General features: G+C 46.4%; 1 protein-coding gene across 14 annotated transcripts in view; it reads right to left on the reverse strand.

The window, feature by feature from the left end:
• FHOD3 (formin homology 2 domain containing 3) overlaps positions 1-18,593 on the reverse strand; it is a 456,454-nt gene that overhangs the window by 225,454 nt on the left and 212,407 nt on the right. The window lies entirely within an intron of this gene.

Below are 18,593 nucleotides of genomic sequence, written 5' to 3' on the forward strand. Positions count from 1 at the left end.
CTCTCTCTCTCTCTCTCTCTCTCTCTCTCTCTCTCTCTCTCTCCCTTTGCTATCAGATTTTCTTACCTCAAATTTCTCTGCAGGCCCTAGAGGGCCCAGCCTGTGACATGCTCATCTTCACAGTGATCACAGTTTTCACTCCTTATGAAACTTATCCAGAGACCACTGACAAGGCCCTTAGACCTTTCCAAGAGCCGTCGGGCATATCACAGCAGCTTGCACCCCTGAACTCATTCTGTGCCACCCACAGAGCCACAACTAACAATCCACTTTGAAGATGAGCAGATGCTCAGTAAATAACCAAGGAAGACAGGCTGGCCATTAGGACCTGGCCAGAGTCTCCTCCTCCACCTCTGGCCTGTCCCTTCTTCCAGATGTGCCAGCAGCAGAGCAAGCACCTCCACAGCCCTTACTTTGGGCTGGGACAACTCTAAGTGCACCCCACACTGGCATCCATTCAATCCTACAGCAACCTATCAACGGGATACTTGTATTATCCCATTTATAAATGAGGAAACTGTGCCTTTGAGAATTTGTAGTTCCTGGTACTAAAACCTTGCTAATGCATCTTCTAGAAGTGGCCACGCTCAAGTTCGAAGGTCCTCCAGAGCTTTCACAGCTTCCACTGATGAAGCACCCGCGTTCCCACCTCATCTGTGACGTGAGTACTCAAGAGCGCAGGTCTATGCTTGTCTGCGCCCTGGGCCCACGAGTGTCTGCCCTTGGGTTGCTGGGACAGCTGAGTCCTCAGGGCTTTTTCTCGCCTGTCTGACCACTTACTTTCTGCTCCCTTACGGCCTCTGGTTTCTTCCCGTACCCTCTGTGAACTAGAGTTGCCAAGCTGGTTTCTTGCCCCTGCCTCTCACTGTTGAGTACTATACACATGGTTCCTGCTCACCTTGGGCCTGGTGATGACTTCAGGGGGTCCTGTGCTAAATCGGTCACACACCCATCACATCAATCCTCAGCCATCCTCGGGACACAGAGGCAGCCCAACCCACCAAAGCCTAGAGCCCAGGCTGGCAGGACCAGAGCCACCTGCGAGGCCCATGCTCTGCCTCTCCACCACCGAGGGAACCTTGATGCTGCCCAAACACTAAAGGCCTGTTTCAAACTCCCTCTTGAGTTTTAGACTCAGATATCCAATGCCTGCCAACATTTCCACATAAATGTCCACTAGCAGCTCCAACTCAAATACACCCTCAAACTGCTCCCCTTACCGCCCTCTCTGCCTCATTTAGTGATCTCACTGCATGCCGTATTACTCCTAGTAGTCACCTAGTAGTCACCTGTTGCCTCCCTCATCTACAATCCCTGCACCAGCAGACACTGATGCTCTTACCGTCTGTTTGGGAAGCAGGTGCTCCCCTCACCCCATTGCTTCGCTCAGGGCCTTCTCATCTCTCACCTACTGCCACACTTGCTCTCCTGCATTCTGCGACAGTCCCAAGGTGATCTCCCCAGACCAGGTCTGCACCACGCTCCCTCCCACCCAGACCCTCTGAATGCCCTCCCCTCCCCTGCATGCCCCAGTCTCAGCTCCTCTATCAGATATCCAACACCCTGCACCATCCGGCCATGCCCTGCCTCCAGCCTCAGCACGCCCCACTCCTGCATCACTCCTGCTTAAGCCACCCAGCTGCTTTGGGCAGGCTTTATGCTGTCCCTTGCCCTTGTGTCTTTATTCTCCTGTCCCCTTGCCAATCATGATCACACAGGCCTCCCTCTTTTTTCCCTTAACCTCCCCTCCATCCTCCACCTCTTCCCTGCTCCTCTTCCCTGCTCCTCTCCTCACCCCTACCTGGGATACTTGCCACTTCAGGCCCATAACTCCCTCCTGCCTCCCCCCTCCCCAAGGATTCTGCTGTTCCAACACTGACCCCCTGGGGATGAGAGGGTAGACTTCTGCTGTATCTGTTTCCCCAGCCAGACAGCACGGGTGGGGGGTTTATTTTACTTCTTTATCTGAAAGTCCAGCCCTCAGCAAGCTCTCAGTAAATGTCTGAGAATGAATTTCATCACTACAGTGCCTTACCTAGAAGCTTCCACGTTGCACAGTTCCCTGAGATCAGACATTTTTCAACTGCGCACCCACCCCACCCCACCCATTCTGGAACCCTCGTCCACCTCCTGTTGCAGAGAACTGCCTCCTCAGTCTAGGTACCCAAATCTGACTGCTGCTGGAACAACATTCTTGAACCAGGGGCAGAATGAATGAGATCAGGCAATAGAACAGCATCTTTAATTATATCTCTGTTACTAGCTACACAATTGAACCCCATGCTTTGACCTAAAATATAACTTTTACCTCTCTCCCTCTCTCTTACTTATCTTTTCCCAAATCCTTCCCTATTCTTTTGGCACTGGGAGCACATAGATATGAAAACTAAACACACAGGGCTCCCAAGTAGCTCCTGACAGAAACAGTGACATGGTGGCAGAGAGGAGCCACTCACGTGAGAGCTGCTTCAGGGGACATGCACAACGTTTCCACTCTGGGGCAAGGACCCAGGCTCCTGAAATGGAAACATGGAGGTATGGGGAGGTCCCTGCCTGGTGAGGACAGTGACTGCTCCAGAGCCCAATCCTTGACCCATAGGCATGGCCCTAGATCCTAAACAACAGTACTTAGGCAGGAAGCATGACACTGTGCAGGGACACACTGGTCAGAATCACGTGGGCGTGGGGTCTTTACAGAGTCCCCCACCACAAAGGGAAGCGCAGGTGGGAAGTCATCCAAGCAACACTGCGTTGGTGGCAGTGAGATGACCACCCCCAGTGGAAACCCATCATGGAGAGCCTTGAATGACAGGATGAAACTGCATGTCATCTCATCTAACGATGGTTTCTGACCTTTCTTCAATGTTTTAACAACAGAACCTTTCTCAAAAGAATATTTACGTGCATGCCTGAAATATAAAACATACAAAAGTGGAGGCTCTGTGGTTGAAGTGGGGGTGCTTCCCCTGGTTCCAGGTGGGGGTGGGGCCCCGTGGGTTCTCAGAGGGACCCCAGAGTTTATGGAATAACATGTGCAAAGCCCTGGTTCCTCATACAAATGGGAGGGGGAGCGGCTCTGAAAACGGTTCCCAGGGGTTTTTGGGACATGCTGGTTTAAAGATTCCCACCAAAAGCAGAGCGAATGACAGCCTCAGAAGTGTTTCTGGTGGGGAAGGAAAACCACGAGGCCCCTCTGCCAAGCTGAGAGCAAGACCAATGACTGTGACTGCTACTTCCACCATGCATGACACCCCAAAGATGTCTCAGCTGGTCGCCCTCGCACTAGAAGCCTGCAGAAGCCACTGCAGGTATTCTCCCCTTCCAACCTTCCCTCTTCCAGTTAGGGTGGGGCTGGAGGGAAGTGGCTGGAAAGGAAGGTGAGGGCGCTGGAGTTCCCGGAGCATGAAGACCAAGACCAAAGGCTTTCTGAATCGTGGCAATCACTGCGATATGTACACTGAAAGCCTTAAGCCTTAAAATTACAGAGCCTCGCTGCAGTCCCAAATTATAGTTATAGAGAATAAACAGTAGGGGCAGGATTTGGAGCACGGGAGGAACTCAGGGTTTTCCTACACTGATGTCACACAAGCCGCATGGTAGGGAAATTTCTCCAGGGGCAGAGACAGCAGCGAGGCCCAGGGTAGGCATGAGAGCAGGGGAAAAGGCAGACCTGCTTCAAAAAGAAAGTGCAAGCCTTGGTGAAAGAACACAGAGAATGCAGGGTGCTGGCACGGCAGCATGTGACACACAGGAAATCCTGTGAGGAGCCAGCTGTGGGCCAACAGCTCTGACTCGGGGCATCTGACTGAGCATGTAGCAGGCTATAGACAGCTACAGATGGGGGTCAGGAGCTGGATTAAGCATCAACCCCAGAGAGTTCCATGTTGGAGACCTTTCCCTGATTTACATCAGTTTATAACCTGTTCCTCTAAGTTCTGTTCCATCAGCAGGGCATTCAAGGCACAATTTTTTTAATATGAACCAGGCTCCTTTTAAACCAAGGAGTTCATGAAATCTTACGTGCTGCCTCTGTCCATAATGACACAAGAAGTGCTTTTCAGAGACTCAGGAAGGGAGGGAAGGACAGGTTAGCTGGGGAGAACACAGGAGGAGTGAGGGTCCCAACAACCACAGAGTTACGGGACAAGGGTGACTATGACCACTGAAATAAGAGTCATGGCTGAAAGAAAAAGCAAAGGGACAAACTGGGAAAGCAAGGTCAGCAACAAGAAAAGGAAAGTATCACCGAGGGGAAGGAGTGAAATGTGGCTGTGTAGCTGCAAAGCCGTGGACAAGTCACTTCAGCCTTCCAGACCCCCATTTCTCTATGGGTCAATGAGAAGGTCTGGCTAGTTGGCTTCTAAGGCACCTTCTGGCTCTACTACCCTGAGTCCAGGCAGGCCAGCCACTGGATGGGTCCCTGAACCAGGGCAGCCATGGTCATGGAGGCAAGGCCCTGGGAGCCAGTGGAAATGGGCCAAGGAAAAGTCTCTTCCCAGCCCAAAGACTCCAGGACTAGGGTCACAGCCATCTCAGTCACATGCTCACTCACCACAGGGGCCTAAGGGAGAATAAGATTCAGAATCAAAGCCCCAACTACTGAGAAGCAACCCTCTGTGAAGGCAAAATGCCTGTAGCAGCAGTTCTGACTTGGGCCGGGAGACACACAGCACATTGTAGAATAAACTGACCCAGCAATTCCACTCGTCTGTGTACACTCTAGAGAAACTCCCATGTGCACAAGGACACACAACAAGAATGCATGTGTTAGCACTGTTTACAAATCCAGAAGTTGGATACAACCTAAATGTGAACCAACCCGAGAACCAATCAATAATCACAATACACTCACAAAACACAACAGAATACTACCCAGTAGTGAAAATGTTAGCTGTTGGATGAATCTTACATCATGACGTTCGCTCGTCCTTTCAACAAGCAATCACCAGGACAAGGCTCTGTGCTGAGGTACTGTTCTAGGCAGTGGGACACTAGGCTGAACAAAATGGATGAAGCCCCTATCCTAGTAGGGGGACAGAGAAAAGAAACCACCACTCATGAACACATGTAGTATGGCAGACTATGTCGCCCCCTACAGAGAAGCATGAAGCAAGGAAGAATGAGGTGCGGAGGAGGTGCTATGTGCACAGTGCTCAGAAAAGGCCAAATCAGGTACAGGTGATGCTTCTTATCGTAAGCTGAGCAATGGGTGCATGTGGGTTGTTTTTATTACTCCTTATACCTTTATAAATCCAATATATTTCAAAATAATTTTAATTATGATTATGACTGATAAGAGACAAGTAATTAATAGATAACAGTATAGTCTCCCACATTAAACTTAAATATACCCCATCCTCATGTACCTGAGTCACTTGTCCACACCCCCCACACCCCTCACACCCCCGCCTCCCCACACAGACAGCCTAGTGCTCACCTGGGGTGGGGAGAACCATACCCTGGCAGAGGCACCCCAAGCCCTATGCCTTCGATGGGTGTGGGCACAGACATTGCAGACCACAGTTCCCAAATTCCACCCCCATATAACCAAGCTTTCCACCCAGGGAGGCTGGCATCTCTCAAGAAGCAGAGGCTCTCAAGGTCAACAGCAATGCTCTCAGAATCTAGCCAATCCTCACAGCGCCTATTGCCTTGGAGCACCTGCGGGAAACCTTGTCAGAGATCTAACTTCCAATGTTGGATAATAAGCTTCCACTCTTTACATGGGCTTTTCAGGGTTTAGGCTGACTTAGCCTTTTCACATCTTTACATCACATGTGATATGAAAATATTCCCCCAAACCTGTATCTCTTTAGTTTTCCATGTTGAAAAGAAAAATCAGAAAAGCAAGATGCACTTATTCAATGAAGGCTCTCTCCCCTTGGAAACATAAAGCGCCTCAGTAGGCTGCTCCCAAGCCCTAATCAGAAAAGTCACAGAAAAAGACATGGCCACGGCCCCACTGTTTAATACTACTAATCAGCTAAACAAAAAGCAGTGGACAAAAATCACGTGTCAAACTCTGTCAGGCTGATATGGAATCTGAATCTAAACCCATCTGTCCTTGAATGCTGCCACATTTCCAGGACAGCCATGGGAACTTCCCATCAGTAGGATTTTCAGAGCTAAATATTCTGGTGTTTGGCTATATCTAAAGAACCAATATCCGAAGACAGCCTGAGCATCCTCAACAGCTACATCTATTTATAAAACTCCAAGTAAGCAATCTGCCTCCAGACACCCTCATTATAGCAAATGAAGGAGAAGTGTGCTTGGGGTCAGAATCCCCCCAGAGAGCATAAGGAGTTCACTGCGACGTGTGGCATTGTGTCCAGCTGACACCAGTCCACCAGCGAGGTAGTGAGTGTGTGAGAAGCAAGGTGAGGGGTGATTTGGCAGAGCACCCTGGCACAGAAGCAGGTGTGGAAATAGGTGATGCAATGTACACAAGACCAGCTTTCTGAAAGGGCAGAAGCTATGCAATGAAGTCAACTTTTTCTCAAGGCATAATCTGACAAAACAGCCATGTTCTCTTGTTAATACTATAAGTCTAGTGAACAAAGAAAGCCAAAGGCATTCAACTGTACATATGGTACAAGCTTTGCATAAACACTGAGCAAATGAGATCACCCAGGCCCCAGAGGACCACGGGGTGAACGTCCTACACTACTTGAGTCTAAAAGGCAAAGCCAGAGAAAAATAACACATGCCAGCTCAGATACCCAGGCTCGGGCACTTGTAACCTTGGAGGGGAGGGAGACATTCTACCCTTTGGCCCTCTTGGCACTGTGCCCTTTGCTGGGGGAGGGAGAAGTAAGCAACAGAAAGGCAGACTTTATTCCTGAGAAACATAGTGTTCATTCCTGCAGAGCACTCTTCTCCCAGCAAACCATTCCAAATGCCCAGAATGGGGCTAATTATTTCAGGTTCCTATTATCTAATATGGCCGACTGAATGAGACAAGCCAAGATGCTGAGGTTCCAACTAACTGTCCACACGTGCATGGACACAGCTTTGGCTACAATCATGGTCATCTCTTGTGGACCTTCCCTTTTCTTTTTCTAGCCTTTGATTCTACGACTTTTCTGCCTTATCCTTGTTGCATGGACTTGTTCTCCCTCAGACATCCTCCGGACAACAGTCACTAGTTGATTCCTTCATCCAAGGGCCTAGCCAGCTCCAGGCGCTGCATGAGGTGCCTACTCAGAGTGGGACTCAGGAGATCCATGTGTAAATAAGAAGACGTGTCTAGTCCTTAAGAAGGACCCCGCCTAGTCAGGGAGAAGGACAAGAGGTTATGAATATTCTGTGAAGTAGGAAGGCCACACCCCCCAGATGGCTTTAGCAAGTGCCCCCCAGAAGATATCATGAGACGGGTGCCAAAAAGGGTAAAGGGAACCCTAAGTAAGCCAAGGAGGAGGAGGCAGAAGCATAAGTATGGGCAAAGCACAGAGGTCAAGTGCACAGTAGATTCAGACGCGTAGTTCGGCTTTATGTACACCCCAACACAGACTAGAGTGGAGGCTGCCTTATTCCCTTGGTGATATAAATATTTGTCTGCTCACTTCCATTGCCATATGCCAAGCAAATAAACATGTCCTGTGGCTGGTCTATATGCTGAGTCCAAAAGGTGTTCGTAATGGTAACTTTCAGGAGACAACTGCACCCAGGTGACAGAAGACCTAGGAGCTGACAGAGACAGTGAGCTATGGAAACTCTTGTATGCTCAGCACCCTTACTGTCAGCCCCATGGGGAAAAACATCCCAAAGCCATTTCCCCGTGTGGTGTCCTACAACCAACAAGACTGCAACGTCAAACAGGAAAGAAAGAAGCACCAGTCCTTTTATTCAAGGAATCCATTAGGTTATAAAACACGTTCTGCTGCTAGCGAGAGATTTGGCTGATGAGGGAACACTCACAAGGTACTAGCAGTACCTTTTAAATAAATCTCTTTTTATGAGAAAGCATACTCAATTCTCAGTGCAGGACTAGTCAGAAAATCGAGCTAGACCAGATGATTCAGATGATAATATGCCTCCCCCTTTTGGCTTAAAGAGAACCACAGCCACCACCGTGCTCACACGCTGACCAGGCACAGCTCCCAGGGGAACAGTCGGAAGGGTCTTAGGCTGGGAAATGCTCCCAGGAACCCTCCACCAGGTACTGGAAGAATAGCCAGTCAGCCACTGTTCCCTTCCCCAGGGTTACAGTATGCAATGCAGGCTCCACAGAATATCTGCTCGTCCAACCAGGTGGGGAACTGGTGGTGCTTCTTACTCGGTCTAGAAGGTTACTACTAGCTCAACTATAATTTACAAAAGGATCAGCCGTTCTCAGTCCCAAGCACCTTTCATGCTAGGACTTCAACTGATATAAGAGAGATTTTGTAATCCACATGGAATTCAGAAACAAAACCATAAAATTACATATTTCCTCTCTTTTCAAGCCGGATAATGCCTAGAAACCTTTGTGCTGTGTTTTGCCTACATGAGAATGAACAGTTGATTCAAGGACCACATTTCATGTTTTATGAAATTCCCATGAAACATGATACGTTAAGCTGATTCTACAAAAAAAAAAGCTGAATTATGAAAAGCAAACATCTTGAACGACTGAGCGAAGAATAACTAAAAAACAGTTTCCTGTGTCTTTGAAATGGATGATCTACGATTGAACTACTTAAAATTTATCAACCACCTTTGGAAACATAATGCTGACGCAAGCAAAGTTGAGAGGGAAAAAAAACAGGATTTCAGGATTTTCATCCAAAACCTAACTTAATCCAGTGTTTTTCTGTATATCCATCTTTACTTGATGGCTTCTATCCTAAGGCCACTGCCAAGTTCCTTGTGGTAAGGGGCCTCAGCTGGAGCCCTCCCACTGCAGTTCTCTACATAGGCATGGGCCGCATGCGTGAACACGTGAAGACGTGGATGGTGGCGATGCAGAGAGAGATGAGCAAAAGCCACCTCTGAAGAGGAGGAAGACTTGTCCCAGAGCGCTTGTGCTCCAGTTGCCCATCACTAATTCACAGGCAAGGTCACCCAAGAAGATCCAAGTGATCGTTTTACCAACTTCCCTTCTTTTCCTAAAACTCAGCCCTGCCTTTGTAACACTGCCATGTTCTCCCATGACACTGGCATCCTGGAAATACTGAATTTTCTTCTGCATCTCCTTCTCCTTTAGTTTTTCATTTGTGTGCAGGGGAGAGCCCTTCAATTGCATGGAGGTGGATGTCACCACAGTTGAGAGACCCAAACCACCACCTGAGTGAGGGGTCCAAGCAGACCACATGAGAGGATCACACAAAAAACAGCAGGGATGTGGAGAGGAATTCAGCTTGAATAGATGGCATGCAGTTGCCTAAGAAGCCCAGGAAGAAAATAAGAAGTTGCTGCCTTCATGAAACCTCCCCCTAAGCCCCCACTAAAGACTTCTACCTCTTCTGAGGTCACACAGTATTTAGTACCAACTTTAGCACATCCAGATGGCTTTGTATGGCGATTCTTTGTATGTAACTGCATTCGTTTTCTATTGCTACATAGCAAATCACCACAAACTTAGCAACTTAAAACACATATTATCTCACAATTTCCATGGGGCAAGACTCCAGGCACAGCTTAGCTGGGTCCTCCGTTCAGGGTCTCACAAGGCTGCAATCAAGGTGTCAGATGGGACCACAGTCCCATCTGAGGCTTGGGGTCCCCTTCCAAGATTATGTGGTTGTTGGCAGCATTCATTTCCTTGCAGCTGTAGAACTCATGGCAAGTTGCTCCTTCAAGGTCAGCAGAAGAGAGTGCATCTGACTTTGACACTCCCTTTTAGAGGTTCACCTGTTTATGCCTGTCCCACACAGGATAATCTCCCTTGTAACTGACTCAGACTCAACTGATTTGGGACCCTAATTACATCTGCAAAATCCTTTCACCTTTGCCATACCATGTAACCAACTCTTGATTCCGTGATGATCACAAATCCATCATAATCACAGTTGTCACCCACACTCCAGAGGAGAAGATTACACAGGGTGTACAGCAGGGGGTGGCCATCTTTTGATCCATCGTAGAATTCTGCTGGCAACCAGTGCACATTGGCACTTCCCCTACTATATTCTAAGCTCACTCCTCTTAGCCCTTTATTCTTAGACTTAATAGCCTAACTAGTAATTATTTTGTTTACATTGTTCTCTGCTCCCCTATACTCAGACCCCAAATGACCCACTCCTGTAAGGCAATCAAGTCACATTCACTAATGAATAAATGATCCAGTTGACTTATTTTTATTTATTGAGGGCTTCAATCACAAAAAAATTGGGGCCACAACTGACAAAAAGCAATGAGATAAAAAATTTGGCAGGGGTTGAGCTCTATGTAACCCCTCAATTAAGACCTGGAAGAGTTGGGGAAAGACAGAAAGATCTAGAAAGAAGGGTATGAGACAGCAAGATGCACACAAGGAGAGTAACTATTTGGATCATGTTGGTGGTGTGGGCAGATAGTAGGGAAGTCAGAAAGGCAGCAAAGTGAGGCAGGCCTGCCTGAGGGCACTCTCCTCATGGCTACCAACCTGCTTCTCCAGCACTACCGTGGTTTGACCAATGAGTCCAACCCCATGGTGTCCTGGGAGCCCTCCTGGCTCCCAGTTCTCAGGCTCTGGACAAGCAGCAAACCTACCATTGTCTCCTGATCTCACCAAGTACATACAAATTCCTGGATATAAATCAATATAAACCCTGTTAATCCTTCAAAATTCTGCAGATCAACATGAATGCCAGCCCCTTATTGACTAAGGGCAGCTCATCTTCCTTTTCAATGAGTTGGCTGGGCTCTATATAGCATGTAATCAGGTGGCCTTCTTTGGAGCCAAAATAGGACAACATATGCTTGGTGCAATATATGCCTGTGGATCTTACAGCAACTAAGACAGAACATAAAGAAGGAGAGCCAAGCCACTCTGCTTTCATCCCTTCTGCTTATTCTATTTCACTTAGAATCACAGAATCTTGGCGCTGCAAGGGATCTAAGAGGTCATCCCCTTTCATCCTACCTCAAGTCTCGCAACCTTAGCAGGTCACCTGGCCCCACCTGGAGCATTCCCAAGGCAAAGTAGTGTGTTCTGTGGTTTGGAAAACTAATTGCCACACGCCTGTCTGAAATCAACTCAACGAGCATTCTGACAATGTCTAATATTGCCCAGAATAAGCAAATACCATATATAGTATTCCTGCTCTCACTGCCCGCCCCTCAGGCTGCTGACAGACATCACTAATCAGTCGTGGCACTCTTTCCTGCTGATGCTGGATGTGGCTTCAGAATCCTCAACAGAATGCTCCAGAAAATCACCACTGATCAGTTTAAGTTGGCAAAAGAAATAAACTAATTTTCCAACTCTGTTCTTGCAGCTTGTCTTCAGTCAAAAACCATTTTCCTATAACTCCTACTCATTGTTCCTAGTATGCCTTTAAAAGCAACAAGTTTGTCCCTTACTCCAAAAACAACCTCTACATATCTAACTTCATCTAAACTTATCCCCCACTTAAACCCTCATGCTCAAGCCCAGCCCCAAGGACAGGATGATCTGGGAAGGAAAGGAGTAGAGCTCTAATTCTGGGATTAGAATACCTTAATAGTGTTTCAGGGAACCCTGGAACCAAGAAGCCCTGGGGTCAGAGTGTGTGCAGTAGAGGCCATGAAATAATACTATTCTTCCTGCAGGAACCGGTGTCACAAATGAGTCAGGCCAACCTAGCACAGAAGTGGCTTCGAGGGAGTCCAGTTTTAAGGAGATAAGGAAAGGAAAGAAAGCAAGGGATAATGTGATTGAGATCATGAGGATCCTGAAAAACAAATCAAATGAAAATGCTCCCAATGGCACACGTCATCATTTATTGTATTACTGCTATCTCCCCATTCCATATCTTCTGATCATGCAAGCCCAGTTCTCAGTATAAAGTATGTGCTTACCCACAATCACCCATAAAACACTGAACGAAACCAAGACAGAGCTCTGTGGCATGGATAGGCATTCTCTTCACCACCACCAACCCCCACCCCTCCCACCCAACCCCAATTCATTCATTCACTTCATTATTTTAATAAAAAAAAACTGTTGAAGATCTATGAGGCATCAAGGATCAGGCTGGAGCTGGGATCGCAAAGGCTGTAATGACACTTTTCCTGCCACCAAGGAATTCATAATCCATCTGTTTCAGAGGCAGGTAAAAAACTTGCTGAGACATAAAACAGCTTATACTGTATAATCCATTTTTGCATGTATTTTGCCTACAGAAATCATGACATTGAAAATCAAGATATATACGATCTTAATCTACTGAACTAACAAAATTATGAAAAAGAAAATTAATTTGGCATTTTTTTTCTATGTGTGTGAAGATGTTGGATTAAGGGTTGGACATTGTGCTTTGGGGATACCCACAGCTGGCTCCAAAGTCCTGGGACACTGTAGGGAGGCTGGCCCAGTCTACTAGGAGCCCTCAAAACTCCAAAATGTAGGAATCCATGAACACAGCGAGTGACATTTCCCCAGCGAATCCCAGTCAAGAAAATAGTTTTAATCCATGCTTGGGATTAGGTTTAAAATTAGATTAAGACATTCTGTTCTATCATAAACTTGGATTTGTAAGTAGAAGCCCTATAAAAGAAGACCCTGTGTGAGATAAAGTTATAGCCAAGGAATTAATGATTATGACTCAAGGCACACCTAAGTCTGTGGTTCCTTTGGAAAAGTCTCCTGAGCAGTAAGCAAAGGACTAAGTGAAGAGGTTCATCTTCGGTACAAATAAAGTGGAAAAAATCCTGATGAACACACAGCAATGAGAGTTGTTGATGGAAAATTCCACATGTAGGAATAGCCAGATAACTCTGTTTTTCTTTCTTCCTTCTTATCTCAGATAAAAGAAGGAAGATGGAAGCTACTAGTGAAGATGAAAATTCTGGAGAAATCTCTCTGGTTGTGACTGTGACAGCAGTGGGAATGGCTTTTTAAGTTAAAGTGCTCAGAGGTCCGATTGCACAAAATTACAAGGGGTTGTTGCTGCTGCTACAAGGGGGGTGGAGGAGGGGTTGTCTGCAAACTGGCCTGAATTTCTGGGGGGATGTGACTCTATATAGAATGAAGGTGAAATTTACAGAAGCATCTTATCAGTCTAGGAATAAGTCAAAATTAAATTATAATAATATTAAGTTAAACCATTCGACTTTGCCATTTCTGTGGGTAAAACATGGTCAAATGTCAGCAATTTTACATGATTTGGTCTAATGGTGCTCCACGCTAGACATAAAGTTTGCCAGGCAGACCTAGCTGTGTATTGCTTTGTAAAGACTGCTCTACATGAAGTATTTCTGTTACTACATAATGCTTGCTATGCTCAACAGCATTAATAATTCATTTCTAGTTCAGAAAACTTAAAAGCCTTATTAATCATAAGCCAAAGTTACCAACAAACAGGCACTCTCTAATTATAGGGAAAAAATAGCTTGAAAGTGGGGAAGGGGGGGAAACCAAAATCATGTTTAAAGCTGGAAGTGTCTATTATACCTAGAGTTAGAAACTGAAGGCATATATCCCATTTGCTGCCAAATGTGGTGAGGGGTGAGGGGTCCTGTATGTCACCTGCCTCACCTGTGGTCTACCCCAGCACCTTCCTCTCTCACCTGAGAACCTGAGAAAAAACAAAAAGCACTTTGCCCCCTTCAAAGGTGAGGGCCTGGCTCTGGCTGTCTCTAGCAAGAGCGCCCTCCCCCACCCGACCCACCACATTCCTGCACGTGGCACTGCAGACTGAGGGTATGTCAGGGCACAAACCACAAGCAATGATGATTCAAATAATTTGGCACTTCCAGAAAAAATGGCAACACAACAAGAAACCTCCAAACCATCTTTCTACCAATCTACCCAAATGAGCCCTGAGAAGCATTAAATGGAAAAGAGATTCCACAAGCCCTGAGACTATGCGTAGCCAACCACACGCCACTGACTCTGAGGGGTCCATCTAGACACACCAGAGACTAGCAGGCCAGTGGGGAGCACTGGGTCCAGCAGCTAGTTCCCCATCCTGGGAAATGCAGTGCTGCAGAAAGTAATGAGAATAGTTGGGCAAGTCCACAGTATCCCACTGCCTGAGCAGGCCAAGGGAGAGACATGAACTGCCCCAGCCTGAGCCCATTTTTGGCTCCTGTGGCCGAATAGGCCGAAAGAGGAAGGACACATGTGCAGCTCTCAGCTATTCTCTGACCCAGTTTTTAAAGAGGGGTGCAGGTCTGATGCAGGGTGAGGATGGAGCCACAAGGGGGGCCACAGAGGGGCCACAGATGGAACACTTAGCACATTCAGAGGTACCATTTTTGTCACCACACACCAACAGCAGCGGCAAGAGTGACTCAGCCTCCCTCCCTATGCAGGGTGGGCTGTGGCTTTTTTGCCCCTGGCCAAACCCTCAGCAGGTTTGCAGCTGGTTCAACCTGGTGGCCACATCCCCAGCAGTGTGCCAAGTGGGTGAGCAGAAAGGTCAGGCCGAGGTCAGACACACCAGGGCACAGAGAACATGAGATGTCAAAAGCAGAGGTTTCAATTACTATGGGGGAAAGATAAAACAAACAAACAAACAAACCATGAAAACCATGTCCCCGCCTATGAGTGGCCTAGCGTCGCCGCCCTCCCCAGTCTACAAGTCCACAATGCCCAGAACTGACAGACCAAGCCTCCACCAGGCATGCTGCTGGTCCAAAGGCTCAAAGGAAGAGTTTCAAACACGCAAATACAGAGGAAGAGGAGCCTAACTCTCCCTCTCGGAAAAAAAACTTCACACAAGCCTTACTGTGTCAGCCAAATGGTTGCCACAACTGAGGAACCCAGGCCCCAAGACACGCAGTGTTCCCTGATTGAAGCTAAACATGCAAGGAGGGTGAGAAAGAGCCTTCTTTAGGAGATGACATTCCCAAACCAAATTTACCCACTAGAATCCTCATACTTTGCATGTGGTAAATAATGGGCCTAATTCAAAAGCAAGTGAACAAGAAAAATTAAATACAAAAACACTATGGGGGGCATATGCATAAAATGCTGTAACAGAAGAGAAAGAAATAAACATTGCCCCGAAGAGTTAGATAGAGATCATATTCTTAAGAAGGATTTGTCCCAGGACATGGAAGTGCACGCAAGCAATAGTTTTTAATTTTCCAATAAAGATGTCAATTCTTCCCAGATTAATTAACAGATTTAACTCAATGACAACCAAAATTACAAACTACTTTATAAAAATGACTATAAAGTTCGTTGGTAAGAATAAATAAGCCCTAATCACCAGGAATGACAAACATTATGAAGAAGGATCACCCCAGGCCTGGGGTAAATGAGCACAAATGGAGAACACTGGTGGGAACATAAATTCACACATCCTTTCTGGAGGGCAGTTATTCAACACCAAACAAGATGAAAATGTATGTACCTTCTAACCCAACAACTCTATCTCCAGGACTTCTGCCCTAGGTAACATCCGAATAACTCTCAGAGAGTTTTGTGTAAGGATGGTGTATCAGTCTTCTAGGGCTGCCATAACAAATACCACAGACTGTGGGGTATAAACAACAGATCTTTTTCACAGTTCTGCAGGCTGCAAGCCCAAGGTCAAAGTGTTGGCAGGGTTGGTTTCTCCTGAGGCCTCTCTCCTTGACTTGTAATTACCATCTTCTCCCTGTGTCTTCACAAAGTCTACCATGGCCCAAGTCTGTGTCTTAATCTCTTTTTCTTATAAGGACACCAGTCACACTGGATCAGGGCCCAATGACCTCATTTTAACTTAATTACCTCTTTAAGGCCCTATCTTCAAATACAGTCATATTCTGAGGGATTTGTGGGGCTAGGACTGCAACACATAAATTTTCGGGGTGCACAATCCAGCCCATAACAGATGTTACTGCATTGATAGCATTGATTATTGCTGAAAATAACTGTGCTAGCTACAATTCACTACTTAGTTTAGACCTCTCTATGATCCCTTTAATCCTCACAACACTCCTGTAAAGTATATATATATATCTCCCCTTTTATAGGTGAGGACGTTGCTTTTAAAGAAGTTAAATAATGTGCCAAGGTCTAGGCGATTTCACAAAGCCAGCTTCCAAGGCCCATGCTTTCAAACCATTCCCTTCCAGGAGACATGGCTGACAGCATATGTAAAGAACATTTCCTTTCTGTAAAAGGCATGCACGAAGCAAGCATGTGCAGGTGTGTGTAGAAAATGGTGTTCACCTTTGTTTAGTGGGATTGTGGGTGATTTTTATGTTCTTCCTTTTTATGCTGTTTACTTTTCAGATAATTGTGTGTTCACGACTTACACAATAAGAAAAAAAATACTAAAAACAATTTCTGTTTTAAGAAAAAGAGTCACATAACTCAGTTTCTATGCAGTTTTCTTTTGGACATGTCTATCTTAGGCCGCTTTTATTGCACTAACCCTCTGACACTATCGCTCTGGGACCAAGCTGGACCTCTCCTTCGACAAGTGGACCCTAAGGACTTTCTGTGGTAGTTTCTGAGGCTCACATTTAAGGTTGTGAGGGCAGCCTCACTGCTAACACATTACAAGTTTAACCAGTATAGCCCATTTCCAACGGGAATCTTGTCAACATGCTCTCGCCTCAGTCAGTGGCCCCACCTCCTCCCAGCCTCTGTTTCCCAAGCCTGGCTATTCAGACTATAGGACACCATTGTCCATGTGGTGACAGGATGTCTACCCTTTGATGATCATGTAAGGGTTTGGGGGAGGGGAGGAGGCAGAAGACAGTGCTGAGCTTTTCACATACTGGGAAATACCAGGGTTGGAGGAGGATAAAAAACTTCTTCAAGTTGGACTTGAGAAGCACGTTCTCAAAGTAGCAATGACATCACAACTTATGTCTAGCTATAAGTTGTGCCAGGCTCTTCTGCTGCAGATAACTGTAATTCTCATTCCACAGGCTGTGATGTCATTACCCAGTGGTCTCAAACTTATATGCCTGTGGCACAGAGGCAACAAAATAAGTGGGACACCCCAGGGGTGATACAAAAGGGAGCAGTGAGGACTGTGGTCAACAGCACATGTGCCCCATGGGAAGGGAGCAGCTTCTTCCAACTCCAGTAATTGTGGCCACGCAGCAGCAATGAGGACTCTGTTGGTTCAAGCTTTCTGTTTTTCAGAAGAAGCCAGTATTTTTATGTTAAATCTCTCAATTTTTAAATTTCCTGATTATTCTAAAATATTTTAACACACTAGATTGGGCAAATGAAATATCTACAGGTTCACTTTGGTGCCACAGGGTGCCAATGTGTGCTGGCCAACATGATTCCCTACTGGGAGTCGCCCTGTCACGCCAACTCAGCAAAAGGAGAGGCATCAAGTGAGGAAGGACTCCATCCTTGACACTGGCTTTAATCCCCCTAGGGCTGGTGACAGACACCACCAGGATGCTTGTGCAATAGTGGTACCCCTACCAAAGCCGGGCCATGTGGTGCCATGATTGACCCCTGAAGTCCTCACCAAGCACAGAAAGCTCCCGGAAAGAGGCGGGAGAAGAAGTTTCCTCCAAGCCAGCTGGGAGCAGCCCAGGACTAGAGTCAGGGGATACAGGACAGTCAGGCCAGGCTGTTCTGTGGAAACCATGACAGCCAAGGACCTGATCTTAGTTCAGGAAGTAAGCAGCTCCCCTCTTCTACTCCCATCTCCTCACCTTGGGGCTAGTTCGGGCCCCTGTCTGTGGTCTAAACCCAACCTCTGCTCGCCTCCTTTGCCCTGACATGCCAAAATGCAACCACTGAAGTTTTTCTGAAGTGAAGGATGTTGGTTTAATTACCATTTGATCATTTTGTACCACTGCCTTCTAACATCATAAAATCTCTATGCTGTCTGTAATATTTCTGTTCCTGGTGACTTTAGATGCTGACAAAAACCATATTTCCAGAAGCCCTGATCCTTATTAAGAGACGCCCTAATATGCAAGGCATTTCTTTTCCTATAGTGGAATATAGTTAAGTGATATTTGGCAAGGTACTGAAATTCTCAGGTTGTAGTTTTTCCAAAGAAGTCTAAAATCTGGATTAAATCACCCATTTCTAATGTTGACAACCACTAAAAAAAATTTTAAATATACTATGGGGGTAAACAAAATATCTGCAGTTTTCTCTTAAAATGAAAGTGTTGAGCAAAAGGAGTTCTACGATCTCATCCAGCTCTGATAATGACTGAGGTAGTGTTTTCTGATTAATGGGTAGTTTGCTTTAGGTGAAAGGGTCAAATCAAATGTCTCCATGTAAAACTATTCCTGGAGAGGCAAGTTCCTTTTGGGTATAGCCAGAAAAGGTGGCTGGTCTCCCTGATTCTGCTTATCTCTCTCTCTCTCTTCTCCCCCAAAGCATATCACCTATATGCAATTTCTACACATATAAGACATGTGATACAACACATAAAATATGGGCCATGTGCAGCCCCTCCCAGAGGCTTCCCCAAGGCAGGGCTGTGTCTTGGTTTCATTGTCATATCCCTGCGACTGACCAATATGGCCCACAGTGAGGACTCAGTATGTGTGTGAGAAGTTTA

Source organism: Hipposideros armiger, unplaced genomic scaffold (assembly GCF_001890085.2).
Source record: "Hipposideros armiger isolate ML-2016 unplaced genomic scaffold, ASM189008v1 scaffold_36, whole genome shotgun sequence".
Classification (NCBI taxonomy): Eukaryota; Metazoa; Chordata; class Mammalia; order Chiroptera; family Hipposideridae; genus Hipposideros; species Hipposideros armiger.